Here is a 27,497-nt window from a genome sequence, read left to right on the forward strand (position 1 = left end):
TAGGTCAGGCAGACTCGACTCTAAAGGGCGTGCGGCTGTCCTGCTGCGGCAGGAATTACTTTCTCGGATATACACATTAGCTCCCCTACCGCAGGACTGCAGATATCGGTAGCACGAATTAAATTACGTTCTGTATTATCCAACCCGTTAGCCGGTTTTTAATACCCGAAAACTGAGATAGGTGAAGTAAGAGTGGAAAGTACTGTTGCTCCAACTTGAGCAACCGCTGGTGCTCTGCGGGAATTTCAGCGCTCACACCTCTATTTAGGGAAATTTGTGTACGAGAGACCCAGGACAGAGCTCACCTGATGTAATGGAAGGCAGTCACCACACAGTCCTCAACTACGGCTCTCCTGTCCTGGAGTCTCTCACGTAAATCTTGCCACCAAAAGTGAATATTTATACTCGGTAGATATTGCATATTGCATCAAAAATCAGGATAAGGTAACTTTTCCTGTTATTTGGACGATGGAAGCGACAACAAGAGACGTCGAATTCTTTCCTATAAGTCATTGGAACATAAATAACAAAAACTGACACTCTTTCAAAAAGTAATAATACAGTTGCTGAAGTAAGTTTACCAGAGACCGGCTCAGTGAAAGTATCTTACTACACATTCTTTAGAGTATTAAATGCGAAAGACTTCTAGTATCAAAACCGACATTTAACTTAGTTGCATGTTAAGAAACTCCGTGGTACGGTGGAATACGGAGTACTCACCAGTGACTGCCGAACGTCGTCTAGAACGTAAGAAGGGTAAAATCATCTCATCTGTGGGAGATCTCCATTGAAACTGGGATGTAAATGCTCGAACTAACATGTTTTAAAAATTGTGAAAACTTCTTAACTGGATAAATTCTCCCCAGCAGTCATCGCATATGATCATTTCCTAAGACCCCCGTTCCAGATGTTGTTGTGGTTGTTGTGGTCTTCAGTCCTGAGACTGGTTTGATGCAGCTCTCCATGCTACTCTATCCTGTGCAAGCTTCTTCATCTCCCAGTACCTACTGCAACCTACATCCTTCTGAATCTGCTTGGTGTATTCATCTCTTGGTCTCCCTCTCCCATTTTTAGCCTCTACGCTGCCCTCCAATACTAAATTGGTGATCCCTTGATGCCTCAGAACATGTCCTACCAACCGATCCATTCTTCTAGTCAAGTTGTGCCACAAACTTCTCATCTCCCCAATTCCTCATTAGTTATGTGATCTACCCATCTAATCTTCAGCATTCTTCTGTAGCACCACATTTCGAAAGCTTCTAATCTCTTCTTGTCTTAACTTTTTATCGTCCATGTTTCACTTCCATACATGGCTACACTCCATACAAATACTTTCAGAAACGACTTGCTGACACTTAAATCTATACACGATGTTAACAAATTTCTCTTCTTCAGAAACGCTTTCCTTGCCATTGCCAGTCTACATTTTATATCCTCTCGACTTCGACCATCATCAGTTATTTTGCTCCCAAAATAGCAAAAGCCCTTTGCTAATTTAAGTGTCTCATTTCCTAATGTAATACCCTCAGCATCACACGACTTAATTCGACTACATTCCTTATCCTCGTTTTGCTTTTGTTGATGGTCATCTTATATCCTCCTTTCAAGACACTATCCATTCCGTTCAACTGCTCTTCCAAGTCCTTTGCTGTCTCTGACGGGATTACAATGTCATCGGCGAACCTCAAAGTTTTTATTTCTTCTCCATGCATTTTAATACCTACTCCGAATTTTTCTTTTGTTTCCTTCACTGCTTTCTCAATATAGAGATTGAATAACATCGGGGAGAGGTTACAACCCTGTCTCACTCCCTTCTCAACCACTGCTTCCCTTTCATGCCCCTCAACTCTTATAACTGCCATCTGGTTTCTGTACAAATTGTAAATAGCCTTTCTCTCCCTGTGGTTTACCCCTGCCACCTTCAGAATTTGAAAGAGAGTATTCCAGTCAACATTATCAAAAGCTTTCTCTAAGTATACAAATGCTAGAAACGTAGGTTTGCCTTTCCTTAATCTAGCTTCTAAGATAAGTTGTAGGGTCAGTATTGCCTCACGTGTTCCAATATTTCTACGGAATCCAAACTGATCTTCCCCTAGGTCGGCTTCTACTAGTTTTTCCATTCGTCTGTAAAGAATTCGCGTTAGTATTTTGCAGCCATGACTTATTAAACTGATAGTTCGGTAATTTTCACATCTGTCAACACCTGCTTTCTTTGGGGTTGGAATTATTATATTCTTCTTGAAGTCTGAGGGTATTTCGCCTGTCTTATACATCTTGCTGACCAGATGGTAGATTTTTGTCAGGACTTCACGCACTATCATATCTCCCATTTAATCTTCATTTACATCCTCTTCCATTTCCATAATACTGTCCTCAAGTACATCGCCCTTGTATAGATCCTCTATATACTCCTTCCACCTATCTGCTTTCCCTTCTTTGCTTAGAACTGGGTTTCCATCTGAGCTCTTAATATTCATACAAGTGGTTCTCTTTTCTCCAAAGGTCTCTTTAATTTTCCTGTAGTCAGTATCTATGTTACCCCTAGTGATATAAGCCTCTACATCCTTACATTTATCTTCTAGCCATCCCTGCTTAGCCATTTTGCACTTCCTGTCGATCTCATTTTTGAGACGTTTGTATTCATTTTTGCCTGCTTCATTTACTGCATTTTTATATTTTCTCATTTCATCAATTAAATTCAATATCTCTTCTGTTACCCAAGGGTTTCTACTAGCCCTCGTCTTTTTACCTACCTGATCCTATGCTGCCTTCACTACTTCATCCCTCAAAGCTACCCATTCTTCTTCTACTGTATTTCTTTCCCCAATTCCTGCCATTTGTTCCCTTACGCTCTCCCTGAAACTCTGTACAATCTCTGGTTTAGTCAGTTTATCCAGGTCCCATCTCCTTAAATTCCCACCTTTTTGCAGTTTCTTCAGTTTTAATCTACAGTTCATAACCAATAGATTGTGGTCAGAGTCCACATGTGCCCCTGGAAATGTCTTACAATTTAAAACCTGGTACCTAAATCTCTGTCTTACCATTATATAATCTATCTGAAATTTGTCAGTATCTCCAGGCTTCTTTCATGTATACAACCTTCTTTTATGATTCTTGAACCAAGTGTTAGCTATGATTAAGTTGTGCTCTGTGTAAAATTCTACCAGGAGGCTTCCTCTTTCATTTCTTAGCCCTAATCCATATCCACCTACTACGTTTCCTTCTCTCCCTTTTCCTACTACCGAATTTCAGTCACCCATGACTATTAAATTTTCGTCTCCCTTCACTATCTGAATAATTTCTTTTATTTCGTCATACATTTTTTCAATTTCTTCGTCATCTGCAGAGCTAGTTGGCATATAGACGTGTACTACTGTAGTAGGCGTGGGCTTCGTGTCTATCTTGGCCACAATAATGCGTTCACTATGCTGTTTGTAGTAGCTTACCCGCATTCCTATTTTTTTATTCATTATTAAACCTACTCCTGCATTACCCATATTTGACTTTGTATTTATAATCCTGTATTCGCCTGACCAAAAGTCTTGCTCCTCCTGCCACCGAACTTCACTATTTCCCACTATATCTAACTTTAACCTATCCATTTCCCTTTTTAAATTTTCTAACCTACCTGCCCGATTAAGGGATCTGACATTCCACGCTCCGATCCGTAGAACGCCAGTTTTCTTTCTCCTGATAACGACGTCCTCCTGAGTAATCGCCGTCCGGAGATCCGAATGGGGGACTATTTTACCTCAGGAATATTTTACCCAAGAGGACGCCATCATAATTAACCATACAGTAGAGCTGCATGCCCTCGGGAAAAATTACGGCTGTAGTTTCCCCTTGCTTTCAACCGTTCGCAGTACCAGCACAGCGAGGCTGTTTTGGTTAGTGTTACAAGGCCAGCTCAGTCAATCATCCAGACTGTGGCCCCTGCAACTACTGAAAAGGCTGCTGCCCCTCTTCAGGAACCAAGCGTTTGTCTGGCCTCTCAACAGATACCCCACCGTTGTGGTTGCACCTACGGTACGGCTATCTGTATCGCTGAGGCACGCAAGCCTCCCCACCAACGGCAAGGTCCATGGTCATCTCTTTCAGATGGAAGAGATAAATTATACACGGAAGTCCTCTACGAATTCAGTCCTTGTAATGTGTTATGCTCACTGTCCTCTGCTCTCTCTCGTGACAAATCGTCCCTTCACGAGTTTTATCGACATCTGAATTAGAGTCTGCTACCGCCCGGAACAGTTCAAATAATGGTTCCAGTTCCCTAATCTAATTCGTACCTGGAAGTCCAACTTCCTTCATACATATCCCGTTGTCGGCTTGTCGGCGTTTACTAAAAGAGCTCTTGAAAGACTTATTTTGTTTTGTGTTCATATCTTTCCAAAGCGCAGTACCAAGTGTGTAAGAATAAAAAAAATTACTCATACAAACTCAAGAGGTCTCCCTAAACGCTCAGATCAGCGCAGTACTCTGTATTTAATACACACACGAGATATGAAAAACATCATTACACCAGATGTTAAATCTCTCCAGTATGCAAATGATTTATCGCTTTTCCACTACACTTAAAGACCAAATCTCTATACCTAATGTCAAGCAGAGCCATTTACACCTTCAATGACTGTATGACTGCCAACGACCTAACAGCTTGACTAAGAAATTTTCTACAGTTGACATCAGCCCACTATGTAACCACGAAAAGAAGCAACATTAACGCAATGAGACCTGCAGCTGGAACTTGGTCTGACCACTGTAAGTCTGTCTTCGTCCGCTGCATCATCGATTAGAATGATCGTTGTACCGTACCGTTGCGAAAGGTGCACTTCACCAGTTTCACTTAGTAGAATTCGGGTGCAGGCTTGTGGGCCCTGGAGAACTGCGATCAACTTACAAGAATGTCGTACTAGGAGAAGTTGTCGAAGCCCTGCTGCAAGACGACGTCAGTACTTGGAGGGGTATTTTAATAGCCAAGTAGGGCAGCAGCCCAATACAGATTAATCATGCTCCCGCGACAAATGAGGGTGTCTTCTGCACACAAGGTCTGCGTTGGAAATGAGGAGTGTTTGCCCTCTGCTAGTGAAAGCACTAGGTTCAGTGCACAGTATCTACAGTTAGGTTCAAACAGATAAATCCATAGACCAACTTAGAAATCCATTCCGGTATCAGACGTAAAATCTCGGTAGTCACTATTTACAGCTCGATGAAAAATTGCTTTGGCACAATGAGTTCCAGTTTCATTTCCGACTTTAAACTTGACTGACGCACTTTGTTCACTTTTATATTGATTGCTTTTAATTTCATGAGACTTCAGCAGAAAGATGCGTATTACTTCTCCCGCAGCTGAAGTATTCCTAAGAACTCCGTCTGCCGCCACCTTGTTAATATTTTACTGCAGAAGCGGCAGCGTTTCGAAAGGCTCTGACATTAGGTATTTATGTGAGGCTCCAGAACCTGCTGTAGTCTATGAATCAAAAAGCGTGTTCCATTCTATTCAGACTAGAGTGTAACAGTAAGATGAATATTCAGGTATTTGAAATTTTACTATAAGCTTTGAGAAATAAACGAAAAGGCATGAGAATTTCATTCCAATGGGCCCCAGATCATGTATGGCTGGCTTAGGAGACTTAGTCTCAAAGCTGGCGAAGAATACCAGTGGTTCTGGATGTGCGATGAACGTCGTTCTACCATCCTCAGATTTCCAGCTGTGGGCGACACTGCGATACAGCCAGTAATTAGAAGGTTCTTCTGTCTTCGAGACTTTCAGCCTAGCAGGAAGCTGAAAACTATCTTGGCACTTATTCGTATGAACCATTAAGTTCATCCTAACCACTTACATTTGGTAGATGTCAGGGATATCCGTTTCTACGAGTGTCAGAACACACAAGAAAGAAGGAGACGCAACTTACCATCTGTTTACCTACTAGTACTTGGAAATGCATCAAAACTCTTTAGTGTAAAACCTTGTGAAATTGATGATTCCCATTCCAACAAGTGCTCGTGTTTTGTTATATCATAGGGATCCTCAAATATCTTCCCCACTCCTTCTGATGCGTTTAAACTACATAGTAATTTTATTTTCTTCTAGCTCAGAAAAGTAACTAAATTCGCTGTCCTCGATTGTGGCTTGTACTTCACACCACGTGCTTTCTGTTCATCACGTACTTTCGTTTCTGCAAGCTCCCAGTAGGTTGACTGAAGAAACATGTTTATCGCAGCGTTAGCATGGTTTTAAGAAATAGAGGTAATTTCTGTACTTTTGGACAGCATTGATTATAGAAAATGCTTCAAAATACTAATATACCCTGCGCTATAGCGAAAGAGATCATTTATTTCCTCAAAGCAACACAACGATGCTGTTTATAGGTGTAGCGCTATGTCTCCATTCGGCACATTCACAGTAGAGAATATGAGACGTACAAGAGAGCGAAGAAGAAAAGGCAGAATATGACGACAAAGATTACGCATTTCCAATGAGGTAACGCACCAGAACATTAAAGCCTATGCCAACGGTACATTAAGGATGTTTCATATAGTACATCTACCTGAGATGTCGAATAAAACTTGTAAAACTTGATTCTGATTGCTTTGCCATGTTTTAACGATACCTGTCTGAAGTCAAGCATAGAGACTTGGCCTATAAGTGTAGAAAAAGGCATAAATCATCTGCATACTGGATAGTGTTAACCTCTGGTGTAATGATGTTCTTCATATCACATTTGTGTAGTGCAATAAATGCCAAATACGTTTTCGTTTCAGAGAAAGAGAAAGAAGGAACCATTTTTCCAGCTCCATAATAAATAGAGTCAACGACCTTGCCGCAGTGAAGACACCGGTTCCCGTCAGATCACCGAAGTCAAACGCTGTCGGGCTGGGCTAGCACTTGGATGGGCCACCATGCAGGTTGCCGTTCGCTGTTGGCAAGCGGGGTGTACTCAGCCCTTGTGAGGCAAACTGAATAGCTACTTGTTTGAGAAGTTGCGGCTCCGGTCTTATAAACTGACACACGGCCGGGGGAGCGGTGTGCTGACCCCATGCCCCTCCATATCCGCATCCAGTAACGCCTGTGGGTTTAGGATGACACGGCGGCCGGTCGGTACCGTTGGGCCTTCATAACCTGTTCGGATGGAGAGAGAGAGAGAGAGAGAGAGAGAGAGAGAGAGAGAGAGAGAGAGAGAGACATAGCAAATAGAGGAAACAGTATAAAGGACCATATACATAGGGACTTGCGAAAGTAAGTGACACATGTCGGCCCATGCTTGTGCAACAAGTGTGACGCATTGTCAGAAGACAGTACATACTCTGGGTATCTTGCAGACACAGTTCTACAGTAATACAGATAATAAGTGAGAGTGAAATCACGAGACAGCTGGACACGTACTCCAAGTTTGAATTACGCGGGACAGTACGATCATTGTGGGCATAACGTCTGACACACAGGTTAGCCGTGAATTCTGACGCTGTATGGACTACATTCAATATCGCGTTCAGCAACAGTGAAATTCTGCCAACAGTTTGACCAAAGCCGGACAGATGAGGGTCATGCTGATTGCCAATGGAGGCCATCGACTTGTACGTCTACCATAGACGGCAATGTGAAGGTATCGAGGGACTGATTCACACCAGTCACAAATTTTCCGACAGTGAAGACATTTACACAGCTGTTCTACAATGACTGCGTGGCCAGGAACGGGTTTCTATAGTCAAGAAAGTGAGCGACTGTTAAAACATTTCGAGTCTTGCTTACAGAGCTTTGATGACTGTGTTGCAAAACATTGTCACGTATCTGTGTTTGTTTGAAGTTTAATGCAGCAATCAATATAATATACTTGGCGTGACATAACAACGTGCAACGTTCTTTCTGAAGGCGCTGGAGTGAACAATTTTCTGATAGTATTTTATGACATAATAATTAACTAACATTTTGCGGTACTTACGTAAAAATGTTTATATATTTCAGTTGTCAGATTACAAATAAAATATCTAAAGATAATCCGTGAAAATATGTTATTATGAGGATGTAAAACGAGTTTGATGAATGATGTAGCATATATGAGTATACTTGCCCTAATACTTTTATGATTCATAATAATTTTTTAAAATTTGTTATTTCAGTCTCATTCGGTCCCAGAACATTTAATTGACAACCAATACAAAATTTTCGTTCGCAAAACCAAAGCTCAGAACCGAGGAGAATAAATAAAGCTCCTGTTTGAAATTTTAGGCTTTCCCGGAGAAATCAGAATCGAACGTCTCCTCAGAGGCCTGTATATTACGAAGACCTGCAACCTTGGCATCAGTTTTCAACAGGACTCAGCAGCAGGGGTTCTGAGAAGGATGGGGAACAGCTGGATCGCCGAAATACTGAATGAAATTGATATTATAATGCGGCAGCCAACCTTAGGTATCATCCAAGAAAGCCCTTATTTGCTTTACACGAAATAATAGTGTGGTTGCACGAAATATGGTTTGTTATTTATAAGTGAATACTCTTGTTAATCTCTGTGTGTATGCGTGTCGTTCTCTCTTGAATACTACTTCGTGTTTTCTGACTACATTTGATATGTGAAGATTCCTTAGCTCTAAGTATTGGACATATGTGAAACAGCAAATTAATTTAAAACCATTGTATACATTATTTGTGCTATGTTTTCTCTGCATATATGAGTTGACATTTGGACCACGCAGTTTGCAGTATGGCTCAGTAAACCTAAGCGAAGTAATGTAGTAATAATAAAATTAATAAAACTGCAACAAAGTAAAGGCTGTGTGTGTGTGTGTGTGTGTGTGTGTGTGTGTGTGTGTGTGTGTGTGTGTGGGACTAACAAGAATGTCGTTAGATTAACGACCCCAAGAGGGAATGGAAACCGGTGCATCACATGTATCTACGGTGCATCAAATGTATCTATTGCCTAACAGCGCCTAGCAGCCCACATCTGATGTCTTAATGAGATACAAAGTATTCTTTGAGAAAGAAGAGAAGGCCGTGTTGGCGAAGTGGTTAACGCGCTGGATTTCATACATCTCGAGGTGCTGAGATCCTCATTCAACGTTTTCACCTGAATTTTATTCATTTTCTCAGTCCACTTCGAGCAGGTACTGGAATGGTTCACCTGAAAAGGTTATGATCCGTTTATTGGTACACCTTTGTCCGATCCGAACGTCGACGAGACGTCAAAAGCAAATTTTCATTTCTACTTATCTAGTACATCACAAAGTAGGATAAAGTTTGAGCGTGGTTCTAGAAATTCCTTTAATCAGTTGGCAACTTTTTGGATCCTTAATCGATAGCTTGGATATAGAATAAAGTTTGCATCATCTTAATTCCTCCGTTCAGCCTACTAAAAACATTCACTGTTTTATTTAGAGTTGAAAAGCAAAGAATAAAGGTAATGCCTCATAGTGTAAAACTGGTTATCATCGATATCCATCCAACTTTCCTGAGTTCATGTTGTCTCCCTGAGGTACTAGACGTACCCTAGCAGCAGTAACCCTAATCAGTTTCTTTCACTGAATAATTCAATTATGAATCCATCGTCATCAAATATTTGAGACTAAAAAAATGAGTTCTAGTTGCGTTTACTGTATGTCCTTATCCGTGTTACACCAGTTCTCAATTTGCTCCCGTCGCAGAATGGCTCTGAGCACTATGCGACTCAACTTCTGAGGTCATCAGTCGCCTAGAACTTAGAACTAATTAAACCTAACCAACCTAAGGACATCACACACATCCATGCCCTAGCCAGGATTCGAACCTGCGACCGGAGCGGGCGCTCGGTTCCAGACTGCAGCGCCTAGAACCGCACGGCCACTCTGGCCGGCTCTGTGGTCTTTCAGCTCTTCTTGTGTAGGCATAGATCTTGTAATTTATATGCACATCACACTTAAACATGTTTACATAACTATATTTCAGTTGCGCCTTTCTTGTTATTGATATATCACTGCATCCAAATTAGCACACTGAAGATTGTAAACTCGGCAACACGCAAATACAAGTTAGAAAATCTAAATTGTGTCGTTATTACTCATACTTACTCCCAAACCTCCGATATCAGACACACAGATCGGTACCAAACGTTGTGTGTCAATAGAGTACCAACCAAAACACCGATTTAGTTCGTGCTGGGTGCTGTCGTCCAATAGAACATTCATAAACGATAATTAAAAGTAACACCAGCACAGTGGAGTATAGGAGAAGCGTATCTGTGATAAAACGCCACAGAGAGCTACGATAGGTGAGTGGGTAAGGCGTTAGCTCCTCGTCTTAAACGTCCCGAGTTCGAAGCACACTGATGGCGACATTTTTAAAACAGTTTACGCGTGAAATTGTTATAAGGGATAACATATTCCTGACATGTAATAGGACGTTTCGGAGTCTGTAGCAATGTTATTTTTGCTGGTCACCATATCCCGTTATTACACTCCAGGAACGAAGGAAAGCGTAGGGGGTGCAACGAACATAGTTTATGTATTTTCCTTTTCTCTCATTAATACCACCGACAATAGCAGGTTGATACTCTATCGACACACAACGTTTGGTATTGATCTGCTTCACATCTGGAGGTTTGGGTGTTAGTGCTAAACTGCTATGAAAGGGGGGAGGATCATCACATAGAGCCGAAGACGATGTAGTTCGGCTACACATGTTGCAAGGTCTTGACTTCCAACGCCTAAAAAACATATGTGACATATTTTCCTGAACCTGTAAACCACTATAACACGTTCCGAAATACTTCATGTTAATGATAATGCTAAGCCGAGAATCACAGCCAGTATGAACGTTCTTACTACGGACTATTTCACTTCTGTCTCCCACTACGTATGGTCGTAAGTAGTGGAATAGTGATGATGATACAACAAATGGTTTTTTTTTTTATTTACTTATTCTTAGCATTCTTCTCACATGCATCTGACAACGTATTTGCATTCCCTTCCACCTGCTTGTGGAATGAACCCAATCACTTACGGTAATAAGGCAAGTTGGTTCGTACATGCAGAGAAAACTGTTTATTTAATTTGGATGCTCGTTTAGCTATTGCAGTTTTACATTTACGTTGAAAAGGATTCCATAATTACTGGACGTAAATCGGTCAGTTATGATCCTTAAAAAAAAAAAAAGAAAAAAAAAAAGACATAGGACATGAGTCTGCAAGTTGTACTCCATTGAAGATGCGTAAGTTGATTGAAAATTCGCTTAAATAATCGGAATTATCTATCAGTCACTTCGTTGGCCATACTGGCACAGAAATGCTAGACGATAAGAGAAGACCATATTGCTGAATTCGATTTTCCGAAAATCACAAAAGATCGTAATTTGGATGCTACTTTCAGTCATTGCACAAACGTGGAAGTGTTAGTTTCGAGACAAGTATTCAGGGTATAGGAAATCAACTGAAATCCCTTGCCAGAGGAAACGCATCAAGGTCGGATGAGAAGGCTGGGACATTCTACAGAGTCACTCAAAGAAGTTGCACCCCTTCGATTACCAGTTTATTATAGGTCGCTGGGTAACTAGGTAGCTGGAGCAACTGACGGTACCAAGCGATGGGAAAAGAAGCGTAGGTCAATCCAGATTTTAGAAGAAGTCGTCGGGCAGATTCAAATGATAATACGGCGCTACTGACAACGTTCGTCTGTTGTAGATCTGTGGAACAAGTTTTATGCTCACTCATTTGGACGTTTCAGCATAAAGAAAATCTGTAAGAGTCTTCTGCAGACAGAGATCTTGACCGACGTAACAAATAGTGCGGAAGCTGACTCAACCTGTTATTATATACCATCGGGATTTTTCTCATTATGTAGGCGTTAACTGATGCATGCTATTTTAAAAAGTTTCAGATATTCTTGCAGGATGTAGTATTATTCAAAACTGAAAGAAGAAAATAATGACGTGTTCGGAAGCAAGAGCATGTTGAGATATAGATCGTTAAATATCCCCAGTTCACAGTCCCCGTATATTTACAAATAATGCGGCATTCTCGTGTGATGGCACAGTAAATTACGGCGGTACGGTCGTGAGGGCTGATGCCATTCCTGCTGCAAACGTGGCTTTGTGGGGTCATGATTGCTTCAGCATCAGTTAATGCACAGCAGTTGCAGGTGGCAGATTCATTGAGCGAGACACTTATCCAAACAGGTTGACAAGTGCTTTGTATTACCGATTACCAGTCCTATTGCAGAACTGTGTACAGCGAGGCACCATACCGCACCGTTTCTTAGGCGATATCCTCGCCGAGTAGGTCCGGTATCATTTACCCATCATTCACCGGAGACGAATGTGCCGGATTTCTGGCTGCGGAGGCATTTAAGGTCATCGATGTATGCACGGTCCATCGACAAAGTGCGAATGTAACTGGAGCGTGTGACCAACGCACGTAACGCAATCCGGACAGAGGCAGGTGTATTTGAAAGAGAGTATGCTTAACAGAGAAGGATGACATGATCCGATAAAATCACATGCCGCCCTACTTATACAGTCTAGCTCCATGTGTGACTACGGGAAATTTCCTTGCTGATTTGAACAATACTGCGTCAGTTTGGAGTGTATGTCACTTGCTTTCGAACACCTGTATTTATACACAGGTAGTGTAGGTGATTATCGTATGTCGCAAAGACTGACCACAAAGAATAAAGATAATTAATGTCGTTAAATGGATGAAAAGTTATGAGGTGCTTTGATCACGAGATTGGTTATCCGTCACTGGAATCAGTCACAATCTTCGAAACTCTGGAGCTTAAGTTCGGACCGGTTTAAAGTTGAACTATCCAACAAACCTGGCTCTTGTTATGGCGCAACGGACGCAAGTAGCCAAGAGGTCCACATGTTCCACCTATTACGCACGACTGAAGTACATACGTACATGAAACAAATGCTACTATAGTATGATGCAGGACTGTCGCACAGTCAGCTTAACATCTGATGCATCCACATTGGTGATAAGAATAATACAGAGAAGAATGAGAGAGAATGATCTGGATCTGCTTCTGGATTTGGCTTTGATGCAGATGGACACGAGCAAGCATTCCTGACATAGTGATTGATAATTGAAGCAAGATTTATGGAAAATTAAGACAAAAGACTACAGACTAAGTGTTCGGCAATGTAAAATGGTACATGTTCAAAATTTACAGGAAATGCGTAGCCTGTAGGAAAATACGGATAATATAAAATATGTACAAGAAGCAAGAGGGAACGAAGGAAATGAGAACCAAGATCGGAGAGCTCTAATCAGACAGGACCCTATGGTTCAACCTGCACGTCTTAGAAACTATCAGTGGTGTACAAGAGAAATTCATTAGTTGGATTTGAATTTAAAGTGGAAGTTATCAATGAGAGGATTTTTTGATGACACTGCTACCCTCATTGAAAGTTAGGTAGAATTGCAAGACCTGTTGAATGGAATCAATAGTCTAAAGAGCACACACAATAGTTACAGAGTAACCCAGAGAGATTAGAAAGCAATTAGGAGTAGGAGAAAGGAGAACACCGATAAGCTCAAAATAAAAATTGGGTCATGAAGGCCTTCCTGGTCAAAAGACTCCCAGTAGTATCGCACATTGGCCTTAACAACTAATGAAAAAATTTCTTTGAGTATGTGTTTGGCATACAGCATTGTATGGAAGTAGTCAAGGATTGTGGGGAAACCGCATAAGATGATTATCGAAGCGTTTGTCATGTGCTGTTACAAATTAGCGCTGAGAATTACCTGGACTGTTGAGATAAGTAATAAAGAGTTGAAACGTCCTGGCGGATCATACCTGTGTGCCGGACCGAGACTCTAACTCGGGACCTTTGCATTTCGCGGGTAAGTGCTCTACCGTCTGAGCTACCCAAGTATGACCGAAGTTTGGAAGGTAGGAGACGAGATACTGGCGGAATTAAAGCTGTGAGGACGGGTCGTGTGTCATGTTTGGGTAGCTCAGATGGGTTTACTCCCACGTCTAGCAGTCGCCTCGATCGCTTTTACCTGTTCGACTCCTTGTGTGGGCAGCTTCTGGGTGTTACTGTGATACCAGCCTGTTTTACTGTTCACTGAGCCGTAGCCGTCACGTTTAATTACGAGCGGCAACAGGTTAAATTGTTTCGTCCTCACTGGCTGCTCAATATAGCCTATTTGCAGGCTACCTCTCTTGGTATCGTCCTGGAGGACGTATGGGTTCGTTGTTCTCGTACTAGGGACCGGTACTCGTCTATTGCGACATGGTGGAGACTGCATGTTAAACCACAAATCTGTAGGGCTCTCGTGCGTTTTGGAGCTGCGAAGGTGGCAGACGATCGACGAACGCAAAAGTTTTACTACTCAGTCTTACGTCAACTGTACGATAGTGCTACGCATGCTCCCCTACGGGTTACTGATATACAGTGCATCAAAGCCAGATTGCTGCAGCTCAAACGCATTCAAATGGAGGGACTGCGGATGAGGTCTCGACCACGTCCCCTTTTACAAGACGAATTGACGCCACTATACCATCTAGTGCGTTTACTGGCGCGCCGGAAACGTGTGTGCCTTGCCTACCTCACGACCGCTGACGTCCGCATGTTCACCTCTCACCGTGACATTTCCGACTTTATTTACACCTATTTTACTGATCTGTACCAGACCCATGTCCCGGCTGAAAACTCTCTCAACGACTTCACATCCTTGATGCATCGCGTCGTCACTCCTCAGTTAAATGACACCTTTCTGCGTCCCTTTCACAAGGACGATATATATGATGTTGTTACAGGATCTCAGTCCCACAAGTAGAGTGGATTAGGCGGTATTCCTAAGGAGTTTTATGTTCAATTTTGGCCACTCATTGGTGTCACCTTAACGTCAATGGTAAATGAAGTGATGCTGTGAGTCTCACTTCCTGCTCCTTTTCAGGAAGGTAAACTGGTGCTCCTCCGAAAACCACAGATTTTGATGCCCTCCGTCCTATTACTCTCCTGAACTCCTCAATTATAAAATCGTCGCTCGAGCAATTAATATCCGTCTCTCTAAGCTGCTCGATACTATTATTGCCACCCACCAAAGCTGTGGGCCTGGACGCACGATACTGACTTCTGTTCTCGAATGTCGCGATGTAATTTCGGTGGCCGCTCTCGCTAATATCCCATGAGCTTCGCTTTTTCTTAATTTCTAAAAAGCGCTTGATCGTGTCAGCCATGCTTTTCTAACGAGAGTGCTCACCACTGTCGGCTTTAATAATGATCCTCGACATGTCTTAACTCGCCTTTTTACCGGTATCAGGGTCTCGGTGATTGTGAATGGTCACCCTACCCCCCCCCCCCCCCCCACGGATATTGATCAGACGGGCTTTACCCCAGGGAAGCCCTTTATCCTTGTCCCTTTTTGTCTTGTCCTTAGAGCCCTTACTTAGCCGCCTCGCCATGCAATTACGTGGCTGGACTATATTGGGGGAACTTTTTTCGGTCCGTGCATACGCCGATGACGTCATGGTTTTAGTACGACATGTCGAGGACATACCGAGGCTTAAGGATATCTTGGATTCATTTTGTCGTCTTGCTGGTGCTCGCAATAATGATCGTAAATGAACGTTCCTACTGTTGAGAGGCTTCAATAATATCGTCATTCCTTAGGCGAAAGTCGTCAATCGCCAAGACCTTAGGGATCTTAGTGGATCGCAATCCGATCAAAATGACGACACTAAATTGGCGTGAGGTTGCGAGTCGTGTTGATGGAGCGATCCTTGAACGTGAATGCCGTTCGCTTAGCCTCCTTCACAAGGTACGGGTTTTAGAAACCTATGTCTTCAGTAAACTGTATTAAGTTGCGCAGGTCTTCCCGCTTCCCGCGATGATGGCCCGCAGACTGAAACAGGTGTCTGGTCGATTCCTGTGGCGCCGCCATATATTTCGTGTCCGGTACGAAGTAGTGGCCAGGCCTCGAAAGCTTGGAGGATTCGCTCTTTCCGATATCAAAATGAATACATCCCTCTTATTTGCCTGCCGCAATGTTTTAACCTGTACGCGGGGGGGTTCTGCATTCAGTTACCTCTCGTTTACTTTTCCGCCTCCGGCCAGTCTGTCTGACCCCTCCTGTTTGTTGTGTCTAGACAAGACAGTCTAGACACAAGGGAGGTAGCCGAAAGGGCACGCGTCAACTCACGCCGTCTTGCGTTAAGTGTGAAACAGGGATACTTAGTGAATGCTATAAAGAAAAGAACGGAGCTTCTCGTATACTTAACTTTAATTCATTGTGGTACATCACTATTGATAATACAAGTGAGACTCTCTCCAGATATGGTTAATGCGCCTTGCTAGGTCGTAGCCATGGACTCAGCTGAAGGCTATTCTAACTGTCTCTCGGCTAATGAGAGAAAGGCTTCGTACGTCTAGTCGCTAGCAACGTCGTCCGTACAACTGGGGCGAGTGCTAGTACGTCTCTCTAGACCTGCCATGTGGTGGCGCTCGGTCTGCGATCACACAGTGGCGACACGCGGGTCCGACATGTACTAATGGACCGCGGCCGATTTAAAGCTACCACCTAGCAAGTGTGGTGTCTGGCGGTGACACCACACTGTTGATGTTGGACGGATTAATACTAAATTACGGAACATTCGTGAATATTTTCTAATTATCGGTGTTGACATACTTTCTATGACGCATATTAATACGAGCATGCTGTCACTTTGTTGGGGTGCACTATTTTCCCTTTCTTTTGTTCTACTTGCTTCCCCATTAACGTGTTGGAATACCATCTGCTCTCATCTTAGTCTTCCTGTATTTCCGATGGAGATGGCTTCAACGTGGTATAAGGCCATTCACAGTCTGATACCTACTGGTGATCGTCTTTATGGTATTGGCCTTCGTCCGACTGATCAGTGCGAGGAATGTCATCAGACTGACACCTTACTTCACAGGCTTGTTGCTTGCAGACGGGATCATTGGCTCTGCTTCCGCCGTCAATTAGCTTTCCCTTACTCGAGGGCCTGAAACTGCTTCCCCAGACGACATTCTCCTACATGCGGACATTTCCGTTTTTCCTCTCCCTCAGACGAAAACAGACACGATTGTCTGGCTCTTGGGTTACTATGTTCACTATGTCTTTGAAGGTGGGAATGACCCAGATCCCCGCGTTTTTCACCATTATCTGACAACAGCGGTTGCCACGATTCCGAACGCTTTTTGCGAATATGTTTTTTCTTGTGCTTAACCGTCCCGGTGTTGGTTAAGCTCCCTTGTGATCCCTGTTTCTCCCCTGAGCTTGAGTCCCCTCCATTGTAGCTTTGTTTTGTCACTTTTTCTCTTCCACGTGTATATAAAAATCTGACAATAAGGGTGTGATAATGGGTTAGTCTTCCCGTTTAGAATTCAATAATTGATTGTGCTTGAACTAATCTAATTTGTTGATTTTCTTTTTGCAGCTGATATTAAATCATGATGGTTGTCTCATTTTCATGAAAATACCAAGTCAATCTGAAATTAAAAAAAAAAGATCGTAAGCACTTGCCGCGAAAGGCAAAGGTCCCGAGTTCGAATCTCGGTCCGGCACACTGTTTTAATCTGCCAGGAAGTTTCATATCAGCGCACGCTTCGCTGAAAAGTGAAATTTTCATTCTGGGATGAAGAGTTTCTCTGCAGAAGGCGTCCGGACAGGAACATGTGGAAAACAGAGCCCATAAGAAGAGACACATTGGTAGAACGTGTGTTGAGACACCAGGAAATAGTTTTCTTGACACTAGACGGATCTATAGAGGTTCAAAACTGTAGGGGAAGACAGAGCAAGGAATATGTACGACAGATAATTGAAGACGTTTCGTGGAAGTACCCCTCTGCTATGAAGAGCTTCGCAAAGAAAGAGGTAACTGGCGTTCCGCATAAACTCAAGCAGCAGACAAATGGCATAAAATAATAAAAACTAAAATTAATATTGCGTGCATATAGAACAGGTTTGAAGAATCAGTTGCAAAATTCAACCAACCAAAAAATACCATCCGAAACAACAATCGCCAACCAAGCCGTAGTAGCAATAAATGTATTTGGGTATAACAATAAAGAGAGAGAATAATAAACACACATTTGACTTCTTCAGAAAGCCAACAGCCACTGACATTTATACCTCCTTCATACAACAACCCGCTGAATCAAAAATTAGCTGCCCTACGACACATGTTATACAGACTAAATAACAACCCACTCAGCAAAGAAAGCTATGAAAAAGAATTACAAACTGTACAACTCATAGCCACAAACACTGATTACAGCACCCATATAATACAATAACGCAATCAAAAAATTAAAACACAGCTAAAGAGAAATCAAGGCACGCAGAGAGCACAGAGACCCACTTACACTACATTACACACAGAAACACAAAACAATGACACCAATGACATTAATAACAAAAATCATGGTACACTCTTACATACAATCACAAAAGCAACACACAAGATAGCAAATATACTACGGAAACAGGGATTACAAAGAGCTTACAGAACAAGAAACACACTCCAGTAACATTTACAAACAACAGACAACAGACAAACCAGATAACACCAAGGATCAGGTATATACTAGCTATAGTGCCAATAATGTAAATCAATACATCTGGGGATGACAAGCAGGAACTTCAAAGCTAGATATAAAGAACACATAAGAAATTTAAAACATGAAGATAGCCATTCTACCTTCGCTAAACACCTTATAAAACATGGACAACAACCATCCAACATGGAATGTGACATGACAGTTATCAAAGTGAATATCTACAACGGAAAGCTCCTGACATTGCAAGAAAACTATCACATAAAATGAGCCATTCCAATAGAAGAGACGGTACTTAGCGACCAAATCCATATAAACCATAACTCTGTGATCCTACTAGCCACCAAAACAACAACAAACCGAAATGTATTCAGGATAAATAATTAATGAACATCCTTCCCCTCACCTCCCCCCCCCCACACACACATACAGAAACATGAACTCATACTTATTAAAAATAATAATAATACATTTACACACAGCAAACCACACACACACATATATTTACTATAAAAAATTACAGTACACACAGAAAAATACATACACACACGTAATCTCATATCTATTTTAAAAAATTACATTTACACACAGCAGAATACACACACACGCCCCCCATCCCCCGGGCGCACACACACACACACACACACACACAGAGAGAGAGAGAGAGAGAGAGAGAGAGAGAGAACAAATGAAAACATGAAACACAACACAAACAAAAGACAGACAAAAACACAACAACAGTTGGCAACGCTACATACTCGTACCATAAACCGCACATATGTTGATCTGCAAATGCAAATTGAAAGTGAAACATGCGATGTGACAAATGTGGAACGCCAGAAATCGGTGAGCTGGAGTACGGAAATTAACAAATACATCTCCAGGACCACACACATGTGTTAACACAGCTGGAAATCGTAAGTAACACCGAACGAAACATTCACAATACGCATCTTATGCTACAGAAGTTATTTCTAGCCTAAAAAGCAAGAGAAAATCACGACAAAATGTAACATAGCAGCATATTATATCCATCATATAATATATTTATTGTATGTATACAAAAAATGTATTTCCTGCCACTGATGATGCTTCCCAAATAATAGGAGCGAAATGCGTATGGAAATAAACAAACTGCCTTCATTTAGTTGCATATACCATACATACCTCCACGATCGTAGAGGTAAAATTAAAATAAGTAAGAGTAATTAAATCAGCAGCATGATTGTCTACAAATGTCTTTGAGAAATACAATGATAAAATTCACTATTGCATCATCAAAATTAAGCACCTAATATGGGTACATGAAGAACAAGCAAATTTTGATATATAGGAGAAGGTATTCGGACCAGTGGAAGAGAAAGAACGCTACCAGAATACGATTAACGAAGATGGACTTAGCAATCTACTTAACAAAACCCGTACATAACAAAAAATTGTCTAGAAAGCAAATTTTCAAAAACTCCCCACTACCAAAGATTGAGTTGCCCATAATGCCATATGCAACAGAAACACTGAGCTAAAAATCAATAAAGGAAAATAAAGAAATGAGGGAAATGGAAAGAAAGAGTGTTACAAAAAGTAAAAACATTTAAAGTAACATGTAATACAAAAGTATACAATTATGCAGAAATAATTACGGACTAAATTAGGAAAAGAAGACTAACGTTCTGTGGGTGCTTACAGAGAGTAAGCTTATAAGAACAACTGAACAGCTTCTTTCTTTCTCGTACTTCCCCAGCATTTATTGCCATCTACTACGGAGTCCCCTATTCGACGACTTAGTATTTTTTTTTAATTATTTAATTCTGTGAACGACTGCTCTTCCTGATGCCACAGTTGTCACAGTAACATAAGGGAGGAAAGCAATGTACGCCATTTGTCTGTGAATCGCGTAAACTTTGTTCTGTATGTTATCGTATTTGAACAGCTTATGTGTTACGTCATGTGATACGGAATTTGGGTACCAGCATATCATTCGTCTAAACGAGCGTGGAAACCACCTAAAACACACCGTCAGGCTGATCCGTGTACCAGCCCAACGTCGTTACTCTGCCGCGCGAATTCGATTAGAGTCTGGATCAGCTTCTTGTGCAGGAAGCTAGTGTGCTGCTTTTTATTCAATTTCTTTAGAGTACCTGTGATGTTTCAGATTTCAAATCTGTACTGTTTTGAGCATCATCTGTTTCTACGTCCGTCATCTTCAAATGTCATCTGTCATTCCTGTTCTCTTCCTACCTCTTCCTCTAATTCCTTCCACTTTTCCCTATGCATCTTTTCAGATTCCTTCGATAAATTTTCTTTCATCACCTATTTTCTTCAATACTTCCTCATTCTAAAGTCGGTTTCAGAATTCTTCTCCATAGCTACATTTCGAAACTTCCAAATATTTTATCTTTCCTTTTAACCATCCATGATTCACTGCTGTATACACTACAATCCAGATACAAAATTGAGCAAATCCTTTCCTCAACTGCGTTGGAATTCCTCTAGATGTTACTAACTGCTTCACTTTTACAAACGCTCTCTTTCCTATGGATATTTTCCTCCTCATTTCGTCCGTATAACTTCAATTCCATGATAAAAAACTTTCACGTGTAGAAAGACTCTTAGTTGTTCTCTATTTTTTCTCTCTGAGAATACGTTTACTGGAGCTTCCTTCATGCCTGTTCTCAGCACTTCCTCTTTCCAGTATTTATCTTCATCCTATACTCTTTGCTCCTTCCTGCAATACTCTTCAACATTATCTGTAGCTTCTCTTTTTATTCCGCCAGCACTGCTGGCCCATCCGCTTATTTTATAGTCATTCTCCTTTCTCTTCTAATTACAATGACTCTTGTATCCTCTATGGCCCTACCTAACAGTTTTTCTCCACATATGTTGAGTAGCTTCGGTGACAGTGAGCATCTTTGCCTCTTTCAGTGCACATCTATTCCGACACCAGATTGCCTACACTATCACCTTATGCTCTGTACACGTCTCCTATGTTAACCTTCCATCATTCCACCTTCCACTTCTTTTAAAAATATCAGCCGTGTACTCCAGCTGACAATACCGAAAGTCTTCTTCCAGTCGACAAAGCAAATATACATCACCTTGTTCATTTCTGTCATTCTTTCTCTTATCATCCTCAAACAACCTATAGCACCTCTTGTTATTTTACCCTTTTTGAACCTAACCTGGTTGTCCCCATTATTTTCCTCAATTTTCCTTTCGAGTCTCTGTAGAATGACTCTCGTTATAGCCTTTGTTACTGGACAGATGAAAGTAACTGTCTTATATTCTTTGTATTCTTTTGTATAGTACTTTTTTGGTAAATGTAGTAGAATAGTCTTAAGTAAATCTTGATACTAGATTCCGATGTCATAAATTCTGTTTACTACCACAGTCAATGTGGATATCGAATTTACACCTAAGATTTTCAGTGTCTCAGATGGTATTTTGCTAGAGCCCAGTGGTTTCTTTTCCCGGAGCTCCTGTTTCATTTTCTCCAAAACACATTTCAATATGTTAGGACTTCGTTTTGTTTTTTTTTTTTCATTTTCTTCCCCTTCATCTTCCAAATTTAATCTGATGTTATCAGCTTATACACCATACACCTCTTCCACGTAATCCACCCAAACGTCTATACACACCATACTCACGCGAAACTGAAAGTTGACAAGATTTCTAAGACAAAACTGTTCGAAAAAGACATTTAAGAAAATGCAGAGCAGGAGAGAAGAAAGAAAGCGTAAGGCAAATTTTATTTGCTAAAAATGGTCCTCAGATCGTCTCTAACGAAAGAGGCGTGTGAAATTTAATATGTTCGAGTGACCTTCATGTACGACATCTGAATATGGAAGTAACTATGAGATTTGCTTCGTGTCTTTCCGTTTAGACAGCCATCAAATGGCGAACAGGCGGTCAAACATGTCTGTGTGGAAGTTAGCGGAAAGACGTCAGGTGGTTAGTAATGCTGTAAACGACGGAAGAAACGTTGAGCTGGAAGTGTGTAGAAGCCCACCTAGTAGAAACTGAATACTGCTGAAAAGTTGCTTTTATTGGGACTCCTTTCTTACCGTGAGTTCGAATATGCAATGAAATGACCAGAGATGTGTGCACGTGTCGATCAATGGCAGAACTCACACAGTTCTCTCTGAGCTGACCTGTGGCTGGGCTACATTAAACTATTTCAGGGTTTTTGGTGTGGTGGCAAACCAGGCCTTGGCCGAAACGTGATTGAAATATTCAGTTTCTGCTTTCTAACTGTTGCGGTGAAATTTAGGAGCTGACCGGACGAACGTCTAGGCAAGTCCACATGCTGCTTTAATCGATGGGGTTGCATGGTGCTCTTGCAAGTTGGGAACACATTAATATTAAAATTGTCTGCGTAAACTTCAGTCTGCTTCCGACGTTTCTTTCACACGTGATGATTTCAGTCACTTTATTGACGGCTCAAATGAACCAGGATGCAGTCTACCATACAAGCTGGACTTGTTTTTAGAATTAGAATAATAAAATCATCTGCACAATCACATTTATATCTAATAAAATATCCTGTTTCGGCTGACATTAGCAACGCTCAAGTCATAAAATACAGTGCGTGGTTACGTCTCACCATTGACAACATGGTTTCTGCAGTCGTGGAACGGAAGCACAGTCTATATTTTAGTATCACTGGAGGCCGATGTCGAACGAAACCGGTTACTTCGTTAGGAATAAATGCGATTGTGCCAGATAATGATGGTAAGATGGTAAGGTTACAGTGTACCTGCAGTGGTTCATCGGAAACTATTACTGAACTCATAGAATCGGTTCCAAACACAGAACGCTTGAAGTATTACTCACTTGGACAGAAGTCGGCATCGTGCCTGTTGTATTCAATTCCGATACAATATCAGTGTTGCATCGTCACTGTGAACGTCCAAGGGTTACAGTGAACCTGCAGTGGCTCATCGGAAACTATTACTGAACTCAAAGGATCGGTTCCAAACACAGACCGCTTGAAGTATTACTCACTTGGACAGAAGTCGGCATTGTGCCTGTTGTATTCAATTCCGATACAATATCAGTGTTGCAAAAAATGGTTCAAATGGCTCTGAGCACTATGGGACTCAACTGCTGAGGTCATTAGTCCCCTAGAACTTAGAACTAGTTAAACCTAACTAACCTAAGGACATCACAAACATCCATGCCCGAGGCAGGATTCGAAAGAGCGACCGTAGCGGTCTTGCGGTTCCAGACTGCAGCGCCTTTAACCGCACGGCCACTTCGGCCGGCTATCAGTGTTGCATCGTCACTGTGAACGTCCAAGGGTTACAGTGAACCTGCAGTGGTTCATCGGAAACTATTACTGAACTCATAGGATCGGTTCCAAACACAGACCGCTTGAAGTATTACTCACTTGGACAGAAGTCGGCATCGTGCCTGTTGTATTCTATTCCGCTACAATATCAGTATTGCATCGTCAATGTGAAGGTCCAAAGGTTACAGTGAACCTGCAGTGGTTCATCGGAAACAATTACTTGACTCATTGGATCGGTTCCCAACACAGACCGCTTGAAGTATTACTCACTTGAACAGAAGTCGGCATCGTGCCTGTTGTATTCAATTCCGATACAATATCAGTGTTCCATCGTCACTGTGAACGTCCAAGGTTTACAGTGAACCTGCAGTGGCTCATCGAAAACTATTACTGAACTCATAGGATCGGTTCCAAACACAGACCACTTGAAGTATTACTCACTTGGACAGAAGTCGGCATCGTGCCTGTTGTATTCAATTCCGATACAATATAAGTATTGCATCGTCACTGTGAAAGTCCAAGGGTTACAGTGTACGTGCAGTGGTTCATCGGAAACTATTACTGAACTCATAGGATTGGTTCCAAACACAGACCGCTTGAAGTATTACTCACGTGGACAGAAGTCGGCATCGTGCCTGTTGTATTCAATTCCGATACTATATCAGTGTTGCATCGTCACTGTGAACGTCCAAGGGTTACAGTGAACCTGCAGTGGCTCATCGAAAACTATTACTGAACTCATAGGATCGGTTCCAAACACAGACCGCTTGAAGTATTACTCACTTGGACAGAAGTCGGCATCGTGCCTGTTGTATTCAATTCCGATACAATATCAGTGTTGCATCGTCACTGTGAACGTCCAAGGGTTTCAGTGAACCTGCAGTGGTGTATCGGAAACTATTACTGAACTCACAGGATCGGTTCCAAACACAGACCGCTTGTAATATTACTCACTTGGACAGAAGTCGGCATCGTGCCTGTTGTATTCAATTCCGATACAATATCAGTGTTGAATCGTCACTGTGAACGTCTAAGGGTTACAGTGAACCTGCAGTGGTTCATCGGAAACTATTACTGAACTCATAGTATCGGTTCCAAACACAGACCGCTTGAAGTATTACTCACTTGGACAGAAGTCGGCATCGTGCCTGTTGTATTCATTTCCGATACAATATCAGTGTTGCATCGTCACTGTGAACGTCCAAGGGTTCCAGTGAACCTGCAGTGGTGTATCGGAAACTATTACTGAACTCATAGGATCGGTTCCAAACACAGACCGCTTGTAGTATTACTCACTTGGGCAGAAGTCGTCATCGTGCCTGTTGCATTCAATTCCGATACAATATCAGTGTTGCATCGTCACTGTGAACGTCCAAGGGTTACAGTGAACCTGTAGTGGTTCATCGGAAACTGATACTGAAGTCATAGGATCGGTTCCAAACACAGACCGCTGGAAGTATTACTCACTTGGACAGAAGTCGGCATCGTGCCTGTTGTATTCAATTCCGATACAATATCAGTGTTGCATCGTCACTGTGAACGTCCAAGGGTTACAGTGAACCTGCAGTGGCTCATCGGAAACTACTACTGAACTCAAAGGATCGGTTCCAAACACAGACAGATGAAGAATTACTCACTTGGACAGAAGTCGGCATCGTGCATGTTGTATTAAATTCCGATAGAATATCAGTGTTGCATCGTCACTGTGAACGTCCAAGGGTTACAGTGAACCTGCAGTGGTTCATCGGAAACTATTACTGAACTCATAGGATCGGTTCCAAACACAGACCGCATGAAGTATTACTCACTTGGACAGAAGTCGGCGTCGTGACTGTTGTATTCAGTTCCGATACAATATCAGTATTGCATCGTCAATGTGAAGGTCCAAAGGTTACAGTCAACCTGCAGTGATTCATCGGAAACTATTACTTGACTCATAGGATCGGTTCCAAACACAGACCGCTTGAAGTATTACTCACTTGGACAGAAGTCGGCATCGTGCCTGTTGTATTCAATTCCGATACAATATCAGTGTTGCATCGTCACTGTGAACGTCCAGGGGTTACAGTGAACCTGCAGTGGTTCATCGGAAACTATTACTGAACTCATAGGATCGGTTCCAAACACAGACTGCTTGAAGTATTACTCACTTGGACAGAAGTCGGCATCGTGCCTGTTGTATTCAATTCCGATACAATATCAGTTTTGCATCGTCGCTGTGAACGTCCCAGTGTTACAGTGAACCTGCAGTGGTTCATCGGAAACTATTACTGAACTCATAGGATCGGATCCAAACACAGATCGCTTGAAGTTTTACTCACTTGGAGAGAAGTCGGCATCGTGCCTGTTGTATTCAATTCCGATACAATATCAGTGTTGCATTGGCACTGGGAACGACCAAGGGTTACAGTGAACCTGCAGTGGTTCATCGGAAGATGTTACTGAACTCATAGGATCGGTTCCAAACACAGACCGCTTGAAGTATTACTCACTTGGACAGAAGTCGGCATCGAGCCTGTTGTATTCAATTCCGATACAATATCAGTGTTGCATCGTCACTGTGAACGTCCAAGGGTTACAGTGTACCTGCAGTGGTTCATCGGAAACTATTACTGAACTCATAGGATCGGTTCCAAGCACTGACCGCTTGAAGTATTACTCACTTGGACAGAAGTCGCCGTCGTGCCTGTTGTATTCAATTCCGATACAATATCAGTATTGCATCGTCAATGTGAAGGTCCAAAGGTTACAGTGAACCTGCAGTGGTACATCGGAAACTATTACTTGACTCATAGGATCGGTTCCAAACACAGACCGCCTGAAGTATTACTCACTTGGACAGAAGTCGGCATCGTGCCTGTTGTATTCAATTCCGATACAATATCAGTGTTGAATTGTCACTGTGAACGCCCAAGGGTTACAGTGAACCTGCAGTGACTCATCAGAAACTATTACTGAACTCATAGGATCGGTTCCAAACACAGACCGCTTGAAGTATTACTCACTTGGACAGAAGTCGGCATCGTGCCTGTTGTATTCAATTCCGATACAATATCAGTGTTGCATCGTCACTGTGAACGTCCATGGGTTTCAGTGAACCTGCAGTGGTGTATCGGAAACTATTACTGAACTCATAGGATCGGTTCCAAACACAGACCGCTTGTAGTATTACTCACTTGCACAGAAGTCGGCATCGTGCCTGTTATATTCAATTCCGATACAATATCAGTGTTGCATCGCCACTGTGAACGTCCAAGGGTTACAGTGAACCTGTAGTGGTTCATCGGAAACTGATACTGAACTTATAGGATCGGTTCCAAACACAGACCGCTTGAAGTATTACTCACTTGGACAGAAGTCGGCATCGTGCCTGTTGTATTCAATTCCGATACAATATCAGTGTTGCATCGTCACTGTGAACGTCCAAGGGTTACAGTGAACCTGCAGTGGTTCATCGGAAACTATTACTGAACTCATAGGATCGGTTCCAAACACAGAACGCTTGAAGTATTACTCACTTGGACAGAAGTCGGCATCGTGCCTGTTTTATTCAATTCCGATACAATATCAGTGTTGCATCGTCACTGTGAACGTCCAAGGGTTACAGTAACCTGCAGTGGCTCATCGGAAACTATTACTGAACTCATAGGATCGGTTCCAAACACAGACCGCTTGAAGTATTACTCACTTGGACAGAAGTCGGCACTGGACTCGCAT

Source organism: Schistocerca nitens, chromosome 1 (assembly GCF_023898315.1).
Source record: "Schistocerca nitens isolate TAMUIC-IGC-003100 chromosome 1, iqSchNite1.1, whole genome shotgun sequence".
NCBI lineage: Eukaryota > Metazoa > Arthropoda > Insecta > Orthoptera > Acrididae > Schistocerca > Schistocerca nitens.